Source organism: Heterodontus francisci, chromosome 35, assembly GCF_036365525.1.
Source record: "Heterodontus francisci isolate sHetFra1 chromosome 35, sHetFra1.hap1, whole genome shotgun sequence".
NCBI classification, from domain to species: Eukaryota; Metazoa; Chordata; class Chondrichthyes; order Heterodontiformes; family Heterodontidae; genus Heterodontus; species Heterodontus francisci.
Window position 1 is genome coordinate 37,756,243 of NC_090405.1, and position 16,144 is coordinate 37,772,386.

The 16,144-nt window shown below is 50.0% G+C and overlaps 1 protein-coding gene across 7 annotated transcripts in view; it reads left to right on the top strand.

The window, feature by feature from the left end:
- Positions 1-954: 954 nt before the first annotated feature.
- LOC137350622 (casein kinase I-like) overlaps positions 955-16,144 on the top strand; it is a 180,403-nt gene continuing 165,213 nt past the window's right edge. For 4 of the 7 annotated variants that reach the window (XM_068015372.1, XM_068015370.1, XM_068015377.1 and 1 more), the window contains exon 1: positions 955-1,079. The gene's annotated coding sequence lies outside the window, so the exon portion shown is untranslated. Of the gene's footprint in view, positions 1,080-9,157; positions 9,225-16,144 lie in introns of all 7 variants that reach the window. The other 3 variants (XM_068015371.1, XM_068015373.1, XM_068015376.1) reach the window with 1 other exon arrangement.

Sequence of the window (16,144 nt, forward strand, 5' to 3'; positions counted from 1 at the left end):
GGGAAAAGCACCGCATTCAGTTTTAGACACCACACCTTGAAGCAACATAGGAACAGGAGGAGAACATTCAGTCCCCCAAGCCTGTTCCACCATTTAATTAGATCACGGCCAATCTGCATCCTAACTCCAATTAGCCGATTTGGCTTTATATTCATGATATTAGCCTTGGAAGTGTGCAATGTAGTTTCACCAGAATGATGCCAAGGCTTACCAAGTTAAATTATGAAGATAGATTGCATAAACTTGGCTTGATTTCGTTTGCACATAGAAATGATTGCAGGTGACCTGATGAAGGTGTTTAAAATGCTTAATGAATGTGTTAGGGTAGGAGCAGAGGAACTATTTCCTCTGATGAGGAAAGAAGTACTAGGGAACATAATCTCACAATTAGAGCTATGCAATTAAAGAAGGAATTCAGGAGCATGGAAATCGCTTCCCAAAATTGCTGTCGATGAGGTGACAATTGGAGCGTTTGAGACTGAGATTGATAGATTTTTGATCGGTCAGGGTATCAAGGGATATGGAGTTAAGGCAGGTAAACAGAGTTGAAGATCAGTTAATGGAATGATGGAACAGGCCCGAGGGGCTGAACGACCTCATCTTGTTCTCTGTTTCTGGTGAAGAATACCATAAGGTGACTATTTTTCACCAGAAACACAAGCAGGAATTGGATCAGCGGGGCATTTGACAAAGATCGGAGCTTGAATGAGTTTTTAATAAAAAGATTCTAGCTTCCTAAGAATATTTGTTTAAATTGAAAATGATTGTGTAAGGTAGAAATGCAGACTTTCTGACTGTGGGAAAACATTTTGAACAGATTGACAATGATCCATTGACAGCAGAGCCATGGCCTTGGAAAGGGTTAAATATCATTGGGCCTCAAGCTGTTCAATGACGTCATGGCGCTCAGAGGTCACTGACCCGGAATCGGATCCGGCCTGGCGGTCGGTGACGTTGCAGTGTTTCCGGTTTTGTTTCTTTGGCTTTTTCCTTTTCTTCCGGAGGAGGAAAAAAAAAATCCCAGAAAAGACGGAGAAAAGGCCGGCAGCGAGCGAGGGAGAAGCAGCGGCCGATACACAGTGAGTGTCCGGGGGAGCGGGGAGGAGGAAGAAGAGGGGGAGTAAGGTGGGGGGGGAAGAGGAAGAAGAGGGGGAGTAAAGGAAGGGGGGGGAGAAGAAGAGGGGGAGTAAAGGGGGGGGAAGAAGAGGGGGAGTAAAGGGGGGGGAAGAAGAGGGGGAGTAAAGGGGGGGGAAGAAGAGGGGGAGTAAAGGGGGGGGAAGAAGAGGGGGAGTAAAGGGGGGGGGAAGAAGAGGGGGAGTAAAGGGGGGGGAAGAAGAGGGGGAGTAAAGGGGGGGGAAGAAGAGGGGGAGTAAAGGGGGGGGGAAGAAGAGGGGGAGTAAAGGGGGGGGGAAGAAGAGGGGGAGTAAAGGGGGGGGGAAGAAGAGGGGGAGTAAAGGGGGGGGGAAGAAGAGGGGGAGTAAAGGGGGGGGGAAGAAGAGGGGGAGTAAAGGGGGGGGGAAGAAGAGGGGGAGTAAAGGGGGGGGGAAGAAGAGGGGGAGTAAAGGGGGGGGGAAGAAGAGGGGGAGTAAAGGGGGGGGAAGAAGAGGGGGAGTAAAGGGGGGGAAAGAGGAAGGTGAGGGGGGGAAAGAGGAAGGTGAGGGGGGGAAAGAGGAAGAAGAGGGGGAGTGAGGGGGGAAAAGAGGAAGAAGAGGGGGAGTGAGGGGGGGAAAGAGGAAGAAGAGGGGGAGTGAGGGGGGAAAAGAGGAAGAAGAGGGGGAGTGAGGGGGGAAAAGAGGAAGAAGAGGGGGAGTGAGGGGGGGAAAGAGGAAGAAGAGGGGGAGTGAGGGGGGGAAAGAGGAAGAAGAGGGGGAGTGAGGGGGGGAAAGAGGAAGAAGAGGGGGAGTGAGGGGGGAAAGAGGAAGAAGAGGGGGAGTGAGGGGGGGAAAGAGGAAGAAGAGGGGGAGTGAGGGGGGAAAGAGGAAGAAGAGGGGGAGTGAGGGGGGGAAAGAGGAAGAAGAGGGGGAGTGAAGGGGGGAAAGAGGAAGAAGAGGGGGAGTGAGGGGGGGAAAGAGGAAGAAGAGGGGGAGTGAGGGGGGGAAAGAGGAAGAAGAGGGGGAGTGAGGGGGGGAAAGAGGAAGAAGAGGGGGAGTGAGGGGGGAGAAAGAGGAAGAAGAGGGGGAGTGAGGGGGGGAAAGAGGAAGAAGAGGGGGAGTGAGGGGGGGGAAAGAGGAAGAAGAGGGTGAGTGAGGGGGGAAAGAGGAAGAAGAGGGTGAGTGAGGGGGGAAAGAGGAAGAAGAGGGGGAGTGAGGGGGGGAAAGAGGAAGAAGAGGGGGAGTGAGGGGGGGAAAGAGGAAGAAGAGGGGGAGTGAGGGGGGGAAAGAGGAAGAAGAGGGGGAGTGAGGGGGGGAAAGAGGAAGAAGAGGGGGAGTGAGGGGGGGAAAGAGGAAGAAGAGGGGGAGTGAGGGGGGGAAAGAGGAAGAAGAGGGGGAGTGAGGGGGGGAAAGAGGAAGAAGAGGGGGAGTGAGGGGGGGAAAGAGGAAGAAGAGGGGGAGTGAGGGGGGGGAAAGAGGAAGAAGAGGGGGAGTGAGGGGGGGGAAAGAGGAAGAAGAGGGTGAGTGAGGGGGGGAAAGAGGAAGAAGAGGGTGAGTGAGGGGGGAGAAGAGGAGAGAAGAGAGAGGGGGAGTGAGGGGGGGAAAGAGGAAGAAGAGGGGGAGTGAGGGGGGGAAAGAGGAAGAAGAGGGGGAGTGAGGGGGGGAAAGAGGAAGAAGAGGGGGAGTGAGGGGGGGAAAGAGGAAGAAGAGGGGGAGTGAGGGGGGGAAAGAGGAAGAAGAGGGGGAGTGAGGGGGGGAAAGAGGAAGAAGAGGGGGAGTGAGGGGGGGAAAGAGGAAGAAGAGGGGGAGTGAGGGGGGGAAAGAGGAAGAAGAGGGGGAGTGAGGGGGGGAAAGAGGAAGAAGAGGGGGAGTGAGGGGGGGAAAGAGGAAGAAGAGGGGGAGTGAGGGGGGGAAAGAGGAAGAAGAGGGGGAGTGAGGGGGGGAAAGAGGAAGAAGAGGGGGAGTGAGGGGGGGAAAGAGGAAGAAGAGGGGGAGTGAGGGGGGGAAAGAGGAAGAAGAGGGGGAGTGAGGGGGGGAAAGAGGAAGAAGAGGGGGAGTGAGGGGGGGAAAGAGGAAGAAGAGGGGGAGTGAGGGGGGGAAAGAGGAAGAAGAGGGGGAGTGAGGGGGGGAAAGAGGACGAAGAGGGGGAGTGAGGGGGGGAAAGAGACGAAGAGGGGGAGTGAGGGGGGGAAAGAGGAAGAAGAGGGGGAGTGAGGGGGGGAAAGAGGAAGAAGAGGGGGAGTGAGGGGGGAAAGAGGAAGAAGAGGGGGAGTGAGGGGGGGAAAGAGGAAGAAGAGGGGGAGTGAGGGGGGGAAAGAGGAAGAAGAGGGGGAGTGAGGGGGGAAAGAGGAAGAAGAGGGGGAGTGAGGGGGGGAAAGAGGAAGAAGAGGGGGAGTGAGGGGGGGAAAGAGGAAGAGGGGGAGTGAGGGGGGAAAGAGGAAGAAGAGGGGAGTGAGGGGGGGAAAGAGGAAGAAGAGGGGGAGTGAGGGGGGGAAAGAGGAAGAAGAGGGGGAGTGAGGGGGGGAAAGAGGAAGAAGAGGGGGAGTGAGGGGGGGAAGAGGAAGAAGAGGGGGAGTGAGGGGGGGAAAGAGGAAGAAGAGGGGGAGTGAGGGGGGGAAAGAGGAAGAAGAGGGGGAGTGAGGGGGGAGAGTGAGGAAGAAGAGGGGGAGTGAGGGGGGAGAGTAAGAGGGGAACGGGAAGGGGGAAAGGAGGAAGGGGCAAGGGAGAAGAGGGGGAAGGGGGGGGCAAGGGAGAAGAGAAGGGAGGAGGGGGGGGCAAGGGAGAAGAGAAGGGAGGAGGGGGGGCAAGGGAGGAGAAGGGAGGAGGGGGGGGCAAGGGAGAAGAGAAGGGAGGAGGGGGGGGCAAGGGAGAAGAGAAGGGAGGAGGGGGGGGCAAGGGAGAAGAGAAGGGAGGAGGGGGGGGCAAGGGAGAAGAGAAGGGAGGAGGGGGGGGCAAGGGAGAAGAGAAGGGAGGAGGGGGGGGCAAGGGAGAAGAGAAGGGAGGAGGGGGGGCAAGGGAGAAGAGAAGGGAGGAGGGGGGGGCAAGGGAGAAGAGAAGGGAGGAGGGGGGGGCAAGGGAGAAGAGAAGGGAGGAGGGGGGGCAAGGGAGAAGAGAAGGGAGGAGGGGGGGCAAGGGAGAAGAGAAGGGAGGAGGGGGGGCAAGGGCGAAGAGAAGGGAGGAGGGGGGGGCAAGGGCGAAGAGAAGGGAGGAGGGGGGGGCAAGGGCGAAGAGAAGGGAGAGGGGGGGCAAGGGCGAAGAGAAGGGAGGAGGGGGGCAAGGGCGAAGAGAAGGGAGGAGGGGGGGCAAGGGAGAAGAGAAGGGAGGAGGGGGGGCAAGGGAGAAGAGAAGGGAGGAGGGGGGGCAAGGGAGAAGAGAAGGGAGGAGGGGGGGCAAGGGAGAAGAGAAGGGAGGAGGGGGGGCAAGGGAGAAGAGAAGGGAGGAGGGGGGGCAAGGGAGGAGAAGGGAGGAAGGGGGGGCAAGGGAGAAGGGAGGAAGGGGAAGAGAAGGGAGGAAGGGGAGGGCAAGGGGGGGGAGGATGGGGGAAGGGGAGAGGAGGGGGAGGAGCAAGAGGAGGGAGAATGGGAGTGTAACGGAGGAGGTGGGAGGAGGGATGAATGTGGGGGAGAAGAGGAGGAAGGGCGAATGTGGGGGGGAGAAGATGAGGGGGTGAATGAGGGGAGAGAGAAGTTGAGGAAGAGGGGAATAGGAAGAGAGAGGAGGAGGGGGCAAGTGGGGGGTGGGGAAGAGAGAAGAGGAGTGAGTGGGGGGTGGGGAAGAGAGAAGAGGAGTGAGTGGGGGGTGGGGAAGAGAGAAGAGGAGTGAGTGGGGGGTGGGGAAGAGAGAAGAGGAGTGAGTGGGGGGTGGGGAAGAGAGAAGAGGAGTGAGTGGGGGGTGGGGAAGAGAGAAGAGGAGTGAGTGGGGGGTGGGGAAGAGAGAAGAGGAGTGAGTGGGGGGTGGGGAAGAGAGAAGAGGAGTGAGTGGGGGGTGGGGAAGAGAGAAGAGGAGTGAGTGGGGGGTGGGGAAGAGAGAAGAGGAGGGGGCAAGGGGGAGTGGAGATAGGCGAGTGGAGGGAGAGACTAGAAGGAGGGGGTGAGCGCAGGGAGAGATGAGGCGGGGTGATTGGAGGGAGCAACAAGAGGAGGAGGGATGAGCTGGGGAGAGAAGAGGCGGCGAGCGGAGGGAGAGATGAGGAGTGGGTGATGGGACGGAGAGACGAGGAGGCGAGGGGAGAAGGGGGCGAGCGGAGGTGCGGGGAGAGAAGAGGAGGAGGGGGCAAGCGGGGGGAGAGAAGAGGAGGAGGGGGCGAGTGGGGGAGAGGGAAGGGGGAGAGAGTGGAAATGGCAGGTTATAACATGGGGTGTGGGGAACAAGCAGGACCACAGCAGGGTTGTGCAGAGGGGGTAATGTGGCTGGGAGTAGGGGTCAGAGAGAAGGCATTGGGCAACATGTTGATGTAGCTTGGACCTGGAAATCCCACAATGCAGCTTCTATCTATCGGCTTCTCTGGAAATGTTTTTTTTAAAAAACACTCTACTTTTCCAACTGGCATGTTTGGATATGGAGCACGATGTGGATGGAGAAATGGGGGGAGGAGCGGGATGTGAATATGAAGGAGGGGTGGGAAAATGAGGCTCCAGTGGAGAGCTGGCAATATGTGGGCGCAGAGATGGAAAGTTGGCATTAGGTGGGTTGGATGGGTAAGTGGAAATGGGGTGGGGCAGGGTGTAGTGTGGCAATGTAGGGAAGGAGGAAGGAGTGAGTGAGAGGTTGAATCACATCGGAACAGAGAGTTGGCTGATGAGAGGGAGCAGGTGGCACAGAGAGCGAGGGGGATGGAATAGGAATGGAAAGAGTTACAGTAAGAGGGAATAAATGGTATGAGCATGGCAGTGATGATTCAGCTTGATGCTAGGTATCTTGTAATGCAGCTTCTCTCAAAAAGGCTTCAGAAGTATCTGTTTTTTAAAAGCCCATATATAAAACTGCAGCATGTTTAGAAATGGAGCACAATATTGATTTGATGCCGGCTGGATGAATGTGAAGTACATGTTCTCAATATTGTTTTTTGATGCTGCGAAGCTACATTGCAGCAGGAGTGTTAGTGTTCTTGTGTGTCTGGCTGTTATTGTGCGGTGAGTTTTGGTGAGGGTTTATTGTGTCTGACGTGGACGGCAGTTAATATCGACTGCTGGAATCATAATGAATTGTGACTAATTACAGATAATTCCGTTCTCTCGGAACCTTTGGCTCCGTGTGTCCTCCTGGGCATTTCCCTTGATAATTATGTTGGGATTCACCAGGATCTCCTGGCAGAGATAGCAGCAGCCCGAGTTCCTAGTTATAGCTTGGAATCGTAAGCCTGCCTGTCACTCAACTTGTCTGCCTTAACCTTCATTTCCTCTTGCAACTTCAGTTAGAATGTCTAGTTGATGGTGGAATATAAGACATTACCTTTGTTCAGTGAACCATGGATGGAGTTAAGATACAGATCAACAGTGATCTAATTAAATGGCGGAATAGGCTTGAAGGGGCTGAATGGCCTCTAACTGTTCTGACATAACTTGCATTTATGTAACGCCTAGTTAAGGGGGAAGAAAACTGCCTAGAGGCGCTTCAGAGGTGTGAGGCAAATGGCTGCTGAACCAAAGCAGGAGAGAGTGAGAAGAATGAGGTTTCAGACCGTGTTTAAAGGACAAGATCAAGAGAATTAAGCATGGGACACGAGTGGCAGATTGGGCAGCCGCCATTGGTGGAATGAAGTGAGGAGGGTAGGGTGCACATGAGGCAGAAGTCGAGGAGCTGGATAGCTTTGTGGGGCAGAAAGGACTGGGGAATTTGCAAAGATAGCGAGAGGTGAGGTGAGCCTGCAGAGGAGATCTTCATGAAGCAGTGGGGACCCAGTGCCTGTATAAGCTTGAATGTGCACAGGTGATGGGTGACTGGGTGCTGACATGGGTGAAAATACACACAGATTTTAGACCAGCTGGAGTTTACAGTGACTGTCCGACTGGCTAGGGCAGTGTTGGAGTAAGAGAATCTGGAGTTGACGAGAGCGCATAAACAAATACCCTTGTATCTTAGTTGGATTAATGTCAAATTTTGTTTGATAATGCTCCGGTGAAGCATCTTGGGATATCTTACCACATTAAAGATGATATATAAATGCAAGTTATTGTAAATGTTTTTTAGAGGCTGTGGAGATATCGCCATACCATTTGCTGTGTGCGTGCTTGTGTATCTGTCTCTTGATGGCTGGGTTTAGGTGAGAGCTTGCTCACAAAGTCAGGGGGCCTTTGTAATGCACTGGTATCATAGCTCAGGAATAATCAGTTGATTTTCTATGGACTCTCAGTGATTGCTCCCCACAGCACTGGTCAATTAATAAAATTCTGGAATTGACAGCTAGTCTCAGTAATGGTGCCACAAACTATCATCGATTTGTTGTAAAAACCCATCTGGTTCACTAATGTCTTTTAGGGAAGGAAATCTGCCATCCTTACCTGATCTGGCCTATGTGTGACTCCAGTACCATAGAAAAATTACGGCACAGAAGGAGGCCATTCAGCCCGTCGTTTCTGTGCTGGCTGTAAAAACTTGCCCAATCTAATCCCACTTTCCAGCACCTGGTCCATGGCCTTGCCAACTACAGCACTTCAGGTGCATGTCCAGGTACCTTTTAAAAGTATTGAGGGTTTCTGCCTCCACCATCGTTCCTGGCAGTGAATTTCAGACACCCACCACCCTCTGGGTGAAAAAGCTTTTCCTCATGTCCCCTCTAATCCTTCTACCAATCACCTTAAATCTGTGTCCCCTGGTAACTGACCCCCCCTGCCAGGGGAAACAGGTCCTTCCTGTCTACTCTATCTAGGCCCCTCATAATTTTGTACACCTCAATTAAGTCATCCCTCAGCCTCCTCTTCTAAGGAAAATAACCCTCGCATATCTAATCTTTCCTCATAGCTGCAACTTTCAAACCCTGGCAACATTCTTGTAAATCTCCTCTGTACACTCTCCAGAGCAATTATGTCCTTCCTGTAATGTGGTGACCGGTACTATACGCAATACTCCAACTGTGGCCTAACCAGCGTTTTATACAGTTACAGCATTACATCCCTGCTTTTGTATTCTATACCTCGGCCAATAAAGGAAATGCCAATAAAGGCCAGCAATGCCCATATCCCATAAAAGAATAAAAAAAGAATCTGCTGTAACCGCATCTTATAAGAAATGGGAGGGATGTGGAATCTAATAAATTTGGGAGCGTCAGAAAAGCCAAACTAGGCATTGTGCCCCTGGTCTAGCTTAGAGAGGTGTTCCTGCATTGTATCTTCAAAGTGTCACTGAAATTCACCAAAGAAGCAATTTTAAAACGAGGCATAATTTCAGGTTTTCTCCTAAATTTTCCACGAGTACATCAGTGACAGGTTTTATTTTGTATGTGCAGGACTTTTATTTACATTGCAGAGTTTACTTGTGGATTAATTCTAGCTGAGTGATTATGCAAATATCAAGACTGCCCTGTTTTATGGGCTTGTACGGTTGCTGGAACTAGTTGAAGGTATTCCTGGAGGTTTCTTGGCTTGTTGCCTGTTTTTTTTATTCGTTGGTGTGGGCATCACTGGCAAGGCCAATGTTTGTTTATTGCCCATCCCTTATTACCTTGAAGGTGGCAGTGAGCCACCTTCTTGAATGGCTTTCTAGGCCATTTCAGAGGGCAATTAAGAATCAACCACATTGTGGGTCTGGAGTTACACATAGGCCAGGCTGGGTAAGGGCAGCAGATTTCCTTCCCTAGAGGACAGTAGTGAACCAGATGGGTTTTTGCAATAATCCTAACTAAATTTAACCTCTTCAGCCTCCGTGCTGGGATTTGAACTCATGTCTCTGCATCATTAGTCCAGGCCTCTAGTTTACTGGTCCAGCAACATTACCGCTATGCCACGGTACCTGTACAGGCGTGACGCTTGTTTGTGTTGCCCTGCAGTTAGAGAATGTTACTGGATTTACACTGTAAGTGTTGGGTCCCCTATAGCTGAGTATCTTCACTCATGGTTTCTTGCCTGCAGTTGTCATGCGAGAGGTTCTGAGGCTGTCCACGAGAAGATGAAGGAAACACACGGATGCCAACCACAGGTACAAGCTGCAAACTCTGCTTTCCTAGGTTGCTGGCAGCTGCGCCCAGAGATACATGTTCCATTCTGGGAGACTTGGACAGTCTGGGGAGGGTTGGCAACACTGAGTGATAGTTGTTTCTGGCCAGGGATTCTCTCTCTCTCAGGCACTCCCTCCAGAATGAGGATGACTTTCTTCCACTCCTGTGGGTCCTTAGGTGACTGAATAGTCCAGTTCTGGATCTGCACACTCTGCCACAGGTGGGGCAGGTGGTGTTTGCTGAGACGAGTGGATGGAATGCTTGAATTTCCGAACGCTCCTTCCACTGTTTGCACTTGGTCGCTGCCTGGGCATGTTGACCTTGATCGAACTGGCTGGCACCTTCGCAAATGCTCCTCCATTTTGGGTGGTCTCGGGCAAGAGATTCCCACGAATCAGTGGAGATGTCACATTTTTTCAGGGAGGCTTTAAGGACATCCTTGTAGCGTTTCCTCTGCCCTCCTGGTAGCCTCTTGCCGTGACGGAGCTCGGAGTAGAAAGCTTGTTTTACGAGTCTTGTGTCAGGCATGCAGCTGATGTGGCCCGGCCAACGTAGCTGAGTAGTGATGACCTGTGTCTCGATACTGGGGATGTTGGCCTGAGAGAGGACGCTGATATTGGAATGTCTGTCCTCCCACTGAATTTGCAGGATCTTGCGGAGGCACCGCTGGTGATATCTCTCCAGGGCTTTGAGATGTCTGCTGTACAGTGTCCATGTTTCGGATGCATACAGGAGGGCAGGTAACACTGATGCCCTGTAGACCATGAGCTTGGTGCCAGCTTTGAGGTCTTTGTCGTCAAGCACTCTTCTCTGGCGAATAATCCCCTAGTTGAGGAGTATGGCTCAGCCTCCCAGGGGTCTGATGCATGGCTTTCTATTAAATTGATGCCCACTTTACGAGGGTTTGCCAACATCTTTTGTACAAGAAAGGTCACATTTAACTCTGTGAGCATGTTTCTTTGAAGATGTTAGACATATCGGGCAGGGAAATGCAGTTAATACATGAATTTGAGAAAGCTTTTGGCAAGGTTCCACCTTGATGGTTAATGGCTAAAATAAAGTGTCGCAGAGGAGGGGTTAAATTGTGGTGCTAGATGGAAGTTTGGTTTTAAAACAGCAGGAACAGAGTGTAAGTAGGGCATCCCAAAGATCAGTTTCAGGATCCTCCTTCTCTGATCTTCTCAACAAAATCTCTCAAAAAAGTGCACTGTTATTAAAGCAGGAAGTAGAGCAGCATTAATTCCAGTCAAGTGAAGCCACTGCTATTATCTTTAACTTTGTGACCCTGGGCATTCACTCCAGTCTACGTAGTGGGCATGTTCTGTGCACTGGTCTGACAGAGTTTCCACCTATCCAGCAAACAGTGGACCTCTGTCACTATTTCTTCTTTATGTAGCCAGGCCTTATCTGTGTGCCTGATGTGTGTCTAAGGTTTCTTGCTACAACGTGTATTGATTGAATCCAATAGGGAGTGTGAAGCACATTCATTATCATAAATAGTTAGGCATGGCCACCTCTGAACCATTACAACAGTTACTCGAATGTTAACGGGTTGCATATGCCAGCCATTCCGCCGGTGGTGAAACATGGAGTGCTCTGATGCCAGCTGCCAGGATGGGTTTACGGTTTATGATGGGCTGTTAACAGCCAAAGCCAAGGAATTTTTCCCTGAAGAGAGGGCAGTTCACTGAGCTGCTCTTGCACAAGATTGGTGAGCGATTCTAAATGGGCACTGCCAGTCTCCTGGGATCACTGCACTGCCCAGCGTGTTTGGCCAAAGATGGGTACACAGGATAGAATCACAGAATAATACAGTGCAGAAGAGGCCCTTCGGCCCATCGAGTCTGCACTGATACATAGGTGGTTGGGGGGGGGGGGGGAGGAATTTAAGTAAGTATTTTTCTCGGATGTGAATTTTGGGTTGTTTTAGCAGAAGATGTCATCGTTGGAAGAGCAAATGGATCTTTTGCGACAGACTTTAGTGTCTCTCCCGAGTCCAAAGTCTCGTGTCTTTAAGAGCTACTATATTGTAAGAAACAGGTTGTCGAGTCCTGGTGGGAACTAGGGCAAGAACATACGAACTAGGAGCAGGAAAAGGCCACTCAGCCCTCGAGCCTGCTCAGCCATTCAATAAGTTCATGGCTGAACTGATTACTCCACATTTCCACCTACCCCCGATAACCTTGCTTATCAAGAATCTATTTACCTCTACCTTAAAAATGTTCAAAGCCTCTGCTTCCACCGCCTTTTGAGGAAGAGAGTTCCAAAGACTTGCAACCCTCTGAGAGAAAATTTCTCCTCATCTCTGTCTTAAATGGGCTACCCCTTATTTTTATACAGTGATCCCTAGTTCTAGATTCTCCCACAAGGGGAAATCACAATCCATTCAGAAATGCCAGCGTTTCATTACAATCAGTGGGTAGCACTCACGCCTCTGAAATGGAAGGTTCCGGGTTCAAGTTCCACTCCAGAAGCTTGAGCACAAAATTCTAGGCCGAAGCTCCAGTACAGTACTGAGGGAGTGCTGCATTGTTGGAGGTGCTGTCTTTCGGATGAGGCGTTAAACCGAGGCTCCGTCTGCCCACATAGGTGGACATAAAAGATCCCATATTACTATTTAGAAGAAGAATGGGGGAGTTATCGCTGGTGTCCTGACCAATGTGCTTCCCTTGTCAACATCACTAAAAACAGATGATCTGATCGTTATCGCATAATGTTACTGTGAGCTTGCTGTGTGCAAATTCGGCTGCCGAGTTTCTGACATTGCAACAGTGACTACACTTTCTAAGAAATTCGTTGGTTTTAAAGCACTTGGTGATGTCTTGAAGTCGTGAAAGGCACTATAGAAATGCACATTGTGCATGTGCAAGAGTCTCTTTACTGCACCGAGATTGTAAGCATTCTTTTCTTTCCTTCCTTGGGTGAACCAAGGTGGTGTGCTCCAAACTCTCTGTGAACTCAGTTGGGACTGAGTCCCATTGGGAGCGTGAGTCGGAATAGCAGGGAAGAAAGTACCTTGGCACAAAGCTTAACTTTTTGCTAGCAGCCCAGATCATGGAAAATTCATCATAACTCAATTTAACCTGTACTGCAAATGAAGAACTTGTGGTTGCAAGTAGACAATTCAGCTTCAAGCAAGGCTAGCTTTATAGAAATATCCCACTGGAAAATGGATATATGGAACAATCCGTTAGCAAGAACATAATCCGTGAGTTTCTGATAGAGAAAAATGAGAATAGGTTTGAAAGCTGTAAGGAGGAACAGAGATAGTGAACTACTTTAGAAGCCATTAGTATTGGATAACGGAGGAAGTAAATTTCTGTTATTTGCGTGGGATGCTGGGATTCGTACTGATACATTTTTGGAATCACATCCCTTTCCCGTGAAAAGTGCAAACCTAGCGCATGATGCTTCTGGTGTTGCTGCAAAGGAGGTGCCATCTTTGGAAGACAGGAATCTGGTGTTGAGAAATGGTGTTGTAAAGGTAACTGAGGATGCCCCAAGCATAGAATAAGTAAAGGCCACTCGGCCCCTTAATTTGCTTGCACTCCATCTGAGAACCTTAGACTACTGTGTCTGGTTCCGTTCACCAGCTCACTGCTTTTCTTATGTCACAAGACTGATCCCTAGTTTTAGATTTCTGAGCTATGAGGAAGGACGTAGGCTGTTCTACTTGAAAGGATGTGCTTGCGAGCTGATTTACTGAGCTATACAAGGCTGTAAACGTGATGGAAAAGTACGTTCCAAGAAAGTACTGGAAAATAAATTGCGAGAGGAGGCCAAATGTTCACACCAGAAAAAGATAAAATTTAGGACTATTGCCAGGTAATTCTTCTGCGTGAGGAATGGTCAAAGTGTGCAGTAGATTCCCTGATGGAGTAGTGATGGTGAAAATCTTGGAATTGTTTAAGAAGCAGTTAGATGCATTGGGAGAGGAAGTGGGGTGGGGGGAAGTTAAGGTCATTTTGATCTTCCTCATTCCTAATTATCTTGTAACAGTGAATCAGGCTAGGATATCTCTTACCTTTTCTGTATCGTGCATCTAAGCCCAACACCTTCCTTTGCAAAGTGATTCTCTGCCCAGGCTGAGGAGTGGCTGGAGGAAGGTTAGTGGTGGCTATTGTGTGCTTTTGGGTGAAGAAGTCTTGAGATACTTTCACATCTAAAACCATCGCGTTAATATCTTTAAAAGCATTGAAATCTGAACGTGGCCATGTATCTGGTATTTGTGGTTAGGCAGGTGCTAATGCTTGCATTAGTTCCAGCTTCAAGTCCACAATAGGATATTTTTGATGCCAGCTCAAGCAATAGGTGCATATTGTAGGTATATAGGTGTCTCAGCTTGTCATGTGTTGTGCATTTCTCTTCTCCCTTGTTATAATGCATTGGGTGTGGGATCACTGTTGATTTTGATGTGGCAGGCACTTTCCCTCTGGCAGTTTAAGCTGTTGTCGCCACTTCCTTTACCACTGAAGCTGCAAAGGCCAAGGAAACGCGATGCATTTAAAAAAAAAACCACTTTGTGCTAAAATAAAATTGCTTCAGAGGCTGGTGTCTACTTTCATAAATAGAAACTGCTTCCATTAACACTCAGCTTATCACTGCTGAGATTTCATTCATTGGAAGGCAGTAAAGAAAAAAATGGCATCAGATGGAAGTTGCAGATTCAGCAACACCTTCTTTAACTTTGTCTTTGCCTGAATCTTTGCACTTATTGAGCTGAGGAATGTTGGCGCGCAGATCGTTTTGTCTCACTTTGATCATGGTGTTCGGATTGAGAATAAAGTTTTCTATTCTGCCCCCCGCCCCCCCAGGCAACATCTGTCAGCTACAATATCAGGAGCGAGTGTGAATGTTTCCACTTCCCACCCCAGCTGTTTGTCTGCCCTTTTCTGAACGAGGTTGCCAGTTTGTGTTGGTTGAGGAGTTGTGTACTGTGGGCTAGAACTCACAGCTAGCAGACTTTCCAGCTTTCAGTTGCTGCTGAGACCCTCACCATGCTTTTGTTGCCTCCATTACCTCCAGACGCGCCTATTCCAGTGCTTCCCTGGGCTGGCCGCCTATCTTCTGCCTTCCATAAACAGTCGTACAGCACAGAAACGGGCCCTTCGGCCCATCGTGTCTGTGCCGGCCATCCAGCACTCAACTATTCTAATCCCGTATTCCTGCACTTGGCCTGAGGCCTTGTATGCTGTGGCGTTTCAAGTGCTCATATAAATACGACTCAAATGTTGAGGGTTCCTGCCTCTACCACCCCTTCAGGCAATGTATTCCAGATTCCAACCAACCTCTGGGTGAAATTTTTTTTCCTCAAATCCCCTCTAAACCTCCTGCCCCTTACTCTAAATCTATGCCCCCTGGTTATTGACCCCTCCGCTAAGGGAAAAAGTTTCTTCCTATCTAACCTGTCAATGCCCCTCATAATCTTGTACACCTCAATCATGTTCCCCCTCAGCCTGCTCTGCTCTAAGGAAAACAACCCTAGCCTTTTCAGTCTCTCTTCATAGCTGAAATGCTCCAGCCCAGGCAACATCCTGGTGAGTCTCCTCTGCACCCTCTCCAGTGCAATCACATCCTTCCTATAGTGTGGTGACCAGAACTGTACACAGTACTCCAGCTGTGGCCTAACTAGTGTTTTTTACAGCTCCATCATAACCTCCCTGCTCTTATATTCTATGCCTCGGCTGATAAAGGCAAGTATCCCATATGCTTTTGTAACCACCGTATCTGCCTGTGCTTCAGTGATCTATGGGCAAGTACTTCTGACCTTCTGTACTTCCTAGGGTCCAACCATCCATTGTATATTCCCTTGCCTTGTAAGTCCTCCCAAAATGCTTTAGCTCACACTTATCACTTGAGGTCATCCAAAATTCTGTTGGTATCCTAATTCATGCCAAGTCCAGTTTAGCCATTGCCCCTGTACCTGCTGACCTATATTCTCCTTCAACGCCTTCGATTCAGATGTTCTCATCCTTGTTTTCAAGTTGCTCCAAGGCCACACCCATCCATATCTCTGTGACGTCCTGCTGTCCCAAAAACTCTCCTAGATATCTGAGCTCCTCTAATTCTGGCCTCTAGCGCATCCCCGATTTTAATCGCTCCACAGTTAGCGGCCGTGCCTTCAGCTGCCTGGACCCTAAGCTCGGGAATTCCCTCCCTAAACCTCCCTGCCTCTCTGCATCGCTTTCCTTCTTTAAAATCTACCTTTTTGACCAAGCTTTTGGCCATCTGTCCTGATAACTGCTATGTTGTTTGCTGTCTAATTTTGTTTAATAACCCCCCCTGCATAAGGCTGTGTGAAACTAAGTTTAACCTATGCCCCATATTTTCTGGCAGATGCCAAACATTACAGCATAGGAGAGCAGTTTTGTACAGTCTGTACAGACCTTCCCCAGTTATTTGTTAGGAGGGGGATGGAGTCTGAAGTACAGTGGTCTCAAATAGCCAGATAAAATAATCGGTGATGCAAATACATAGAAGTTACAATGCAGGAACAGGAATGGCCCAACCGGTCTGTGTTTTCATGTTCCAGTTGCTGTCCTGCAGAATTGTCTTTGTAATTGTGGGACCCTGAAGTAGTACTGCAGCACTGCTTTTGAAGTCTTTGCAAAATAATGGGGAGATAGAGGGTGTGCTGCTGTTTGAGTGAGGCATATGGCAGAGTGGTGGAAATCAACCAATTTGTTCTGGAGATTTGTAACACTCAGCTTTGCTCCTCATCTCCCAAGCTTAATGGATGGGTTCCGCATTGATAACTGGGTGCGTCGTGAACTCGTCGATAATTTTCCAGGGAGATTTGGCCTGTGGTGTTTGGTTGTGTTGTACCAATTGCGACGCTGGGGGAGAAGTTCTAGGTTTCAGTTTGATTCTGTAATGCACGGGGACAAGAAATCTTGCAGTA